At 35.1% G+C, this 4,630-nt stretch overlaps 1 pseudogene; it reads right to left on the reverse strand.

Annotated features, from left to right (window-relative positions):
• Positions 1–900: 900 nt before the first annotated feature.
• On the reverse strand, positions 901–1,630 carry LOC149539625 (uncharacterized; annotated as a pseudogene).
• Between the last annotated feature and the right edge of the window lie 3,000 nt (positions 1,631–4,630).

Consider the following 4,630-nt stretch of genomic DNA (forward strand, 5'->3'; position numbering starts at 1 on the left):
ATTGGAAAGTTCATCTTCTCCTAGTTCTAATGATATATAATATCAATATTTTTGCCTATTAGATATGCCCAAAAACCCATTTTGAAAAATATGCCTCTATTGATAGTGTATGGTTTGTACTTGGCCATTTTAAATTTTATCCAAAAATTTAAAAACTTTCCTAAGTTGAAACTTTATGTTATATCCATTTTTGCAATTAAAAAATTTGCATGTGGTCTTTGAAAAAATATTTGAACATCATTTTTAAGTCATTTATTTTTCCCTCATTTATGCATGTTGAGTCAACTTAGTTTGACCATCTTCACCACATGATAGAACACCATTGGTCAATGTCTACCACATCATCATCCACTTAGGCACTACATGACACACTCTAATTAGCTCGCCAGTTACTGTTATGTGGTAGCTTCTCATTGGTTGCTCGACTATCCTATCACTGCCTCATCACCACTTTATCTGTACCCACCACATGGCACTTCATTATTGGCTAGGATCTACACTGCCATATCACCAAGGATCGAGGCCTGCTACAATGTGTAGCCAAGAACATCTCCACATTAATTATCTTCTATGCATCTTCACAATGCAAGGAAGCATCAACTGTTGGATCTTGTCACATGGAAAAATTCAGAGCGCCCATCTCGTCCAGCTGATTGCCATGTGTCAGTCATTGGTTGGTCACTCGAAGTCCAGTCAACATGATGTCAACATTTTGCATCAAAATTTATCTTCTTTCTAGATCTAATTAGCTCGGGTTCACCATGCATTTTCTTTGCCTTTAAAAAGGTTCATGTCTTAAAGACACTTACCATGTATGTATTGCAACATATAAACACATAAGAATATTGTCAGTTGCTCAATGTGGGACTAAAATAATGAATAGTTTTTCTCTTTCTTGCGCTAGTTCGTCATAACCATAAAAAAATTACAATAAGTTTCATCATCTTCATTCATTAAAACACTCTCCTCCACTTTGGGCAAGAATTTTTTGGCAGAAATCTAATTGTTTTACCCACGGCTTCCTCATTAACTCATTCGGTTGTGAAGATGGAAGGTTGTTAATCATTCTTGAGCTATCTATGTTTAGAACATAACTATCTTCACTCAAAAATCTCAAACATCCACCTTATTGTGCATCTTTCTCACATAACTTCTTGCTTGTGATTAGCATCTCAGGTTTCATTGACAACTCAGGGGTACCAGACGTTGTTGTATGTTTGAGTGATGCGTTGGGTTTCTGCTCATGAGATTCAACCTTGGAACCTCTCCCATTATATTTTCTCTTTTCGTTGTTCATTTTCTCCCTCTTCAATCATTGAACCTCCTCTTTGATTTGGTTAAGCTCTTGAAGTAGATTATCATCAGTGGTCTTGAGAGCATCATAGTCAATCTTAAGAAGATCATAATCTTTTTCCAACTACTTGTTCTTCCACCTGGCATGCCTATTTTGAAACCAAACAACAATCTATTTGGGATGCAGGTTAAAAGCCCTAGCCAATTGCAATTTCCTCTTGGGGTCCAATTTGTTTCCTAAATCAAAACTCTTCTTCAATTTCTTCACCTGCTCAAATTTCATTCTCCTCTTCTTATCTCCAAAATTCCCACACTCATGAGAACCACCATATGGTTTTTAAAAAATAATTTAAAACCTTCTCTAGAACTATCCCAATCTGCTCCTCTCCACATGATATCTTTTCCTATGTATGGTAGAGGCATGAGGTAGAAAAGGAAAAGAACATGGTGACTTGTCCCTTAAATGAACCCTCTTGCTCTTTGAATAGCCCCTTCGGCATGTGCAACTAGTGAGATTTCACTTAGCAGTAGTGAAGACATTCATTTCAAACTTTTATTAATTTAAGGATCTTTCCATTGGTATATTCTAAGCATATCAAAATGATATTCAATAAATATAAACATGTTTCTATGAGGAAAAGCTTATCCATTTTTTGGTATAAAATGTTAAAAAAATCATATATTTTTGCATGTGAAATTGGAAAGTATTGATCAACAATTTCATCACAAGTCTCACCTAGACTTAGCTTAAAATAGATGGAATGCTCCATTGGAATGATCGTGAAAAAAAAAGTGATAGGCTTTTTCGAGGCTCCACCATACTCATTAATATACTTCCTTTTTCACTTTAATTAGTATCACTATTAAAGGTTTATAGCGAGATCTTGAGAGACATCACGGAGGAGGCTCTTCTTCATCAAATCTTGAAACTTAAATGCTAATAAGTTTCAACCCCATATCCTACAAAGATCTTGGACTTTCTAGGTACATGATCCTTTATTTTAATATACTCTTTCCACAACTCCTCACTGTGTCTTCATTTATACTTTTATCACATCACTTTGACAAAATCAGCTGGGCCCCAAAGTGGGTTTGGCTGAAAAAAAATTCATTTTCAAACAACTGAACTATCAAATTGATCTATTAAACATCCTGAATTGACTGGATTCAAATTTGAGCATTGCTCTGTCACTAAAAACTCATTTTATCATTTCCCTACAAACTGTCAATTTTAATGCCAAGGGGTCCTTTGACTGGCTTTAAAAATTGACAAAAACACCTAATTGGGCTCTAAAATCAAACATATTGATTCTTTTTTCTGTATACTCTTACCTTGTCGAATCTAGTCTCATGATGAATTCTCAATCAAAAGATATTGACTATTAAATTTTCCTTTTTACAATTGCCTGTAAGAAAATATGTCAGAAAACCATAAAGGACGTTTAGATTTGGCTCCAAAAATTGGGCAGACTAACACTTATGGGAATTAAAACTGGGGAATTGGTTCACTGTCATGAGGACAACATAAATATGTGATTAGGACTCATGAGGAATAACAAGATGCATTTGGTGAATGGTCAAAGTAGGCTACTCAAAATTTGCAGACTAGAAACACTGGTAGAAAAGTGATTTTTACAAACAGAATAAACTTGGGAAAGTGTGTAGATGGATTCGTCAAGATTTGAAAATTGGCACATTTAAGGCATTTTCAAAGTAGAACATAATGGTACAATCCACTTGATCCCACCTATCACAGATTTAGAGATATCACATCATGAATGGAGGTATAGACCAATCTACTTTTCTTGACACTAGTAAAAGTTATAAATTGCATTTGGAATCGCATTCAAAAACTGATCAAATTGATTTGTCACAGGCTCAAAATTGAAACATAGCAAGTCTCTAACCTCTAGAAAGCAATGCAAATGAAATTTTCTCTTTTTGGTCAACTGGGTCAAAGCTATGAAAAGTCAAACAAGGCCTCTTAGAATTCTAAGCAATTTGCATCAACATGAGAACAATAAATAACCAACTTTGAGAGATTCAAAACTTAGTCAAAACATATTGAAATGATGCAAATTTTGAAACATAGGTTCTCTAGTATGGAAACTAAGCACCCTCAAAGTAGTGAGTCATGAAACAGTATTGGGTACGAGATATTCAGATGCAAACATGACCTCCTGTTGTTCTTTGACACTTACGAAAAAATGTAGATTTGGTCATTGCTCAAAACGAAACTTCACCAAATGACTCGAAATGGAAATTTACCTTCATGGGGTACATGGATATACTAAATGAAATTTGTTAGAAACATTAAACACCTTTTTGGCCTCAAATGGATAGTTGGCTACACATGCATTAAAAAGTGCTTATAGGGCTTATTTTTTAAGATCGTACTCAAATTTAGGGCTTCAATTTTGAGTCCCAACACCAAGAATGGATGATCTTATGGACTATTTAACTGGAGCTTAGTACTTCAAAAAGATAGATCTCAAGAGTGGCTATCACCAAATATGGATACGAGAGGGAGATGAGTGGACGATTGCATTCGAGACCAATGAAGGTCTATATGAGTGGTTAGTCATGCCCTTTGGACTAACCAATGCACCAAGCACCTTCATGCAGCTTATGAATGAGGTACTAAAGAACTTTTTGGGAAAATTTGTTATTGTCTATTTGGATGATATTTTGATTTTCAATAAATCATTGAATGAATATTTATTGCATATTTTTAGTGTCCTTGAAAGGTTGAGGGAAGAGAAACTGTTGATTAATTTGAAGAAGTGGAGCTTTGTCAAAAGGGAGTTAGTCTATTTGGGGTTTTTTGTATCAGTTAAAGGTCTCAAAATGGACCCTAAGAAGGTGAAGGTCATCTTGGAATGGCCTACTCCAATGTCTACTATTGAGGTGAGGTCATTTCATGGTTTGGCTAGTTTTTATAGGAAGTTCACTAGGAATTTCAGTAGCATATGTGCACCCCTAATTGAAACAATGAAGGTGGATAGAAAAGAGTTCAATTGGACTACATGAGCTGCAAGGAGTTTTGAATTGTTGAAGAAGAAGATGATAGAGCAACCTATGTTGGCACTTCTTGATTTCAACAAGGTATTCCAAGTGGATTGTGATGCCAATGGCAGTGCAATTGGGGTTGTGTTGAGCGAAAAAGGTAAACCTATTGCCTATATTAGTGAAAAATTGAATGATGCAAAGAAGAAGTACTCTATTTATGATCAGGAGTTCTATGCAATAATTTAGGCCTTAAAGAAATAGAGGCATTATTTGTTGCCAAAAGAATTTGTCTTGTATACTGATCACTAGGCATTGTAGTACCTAAATA

Source organism: Cupressus sempervirens, chromosome 9 (assembly GCF_028749045.1).
Source record: "Cupressus sempervirens isolate cs-2001-9-10 chromosome 9, ASM2874904v1, whole genome shotgun sequence".
Classification (NCBI taxonomy): Eukaryota; Viridiplantae; Streptophyta; class Pinopsida; order Cupressales; family Cupressaceae; genus Cupressus; species Cupressus sempervirens.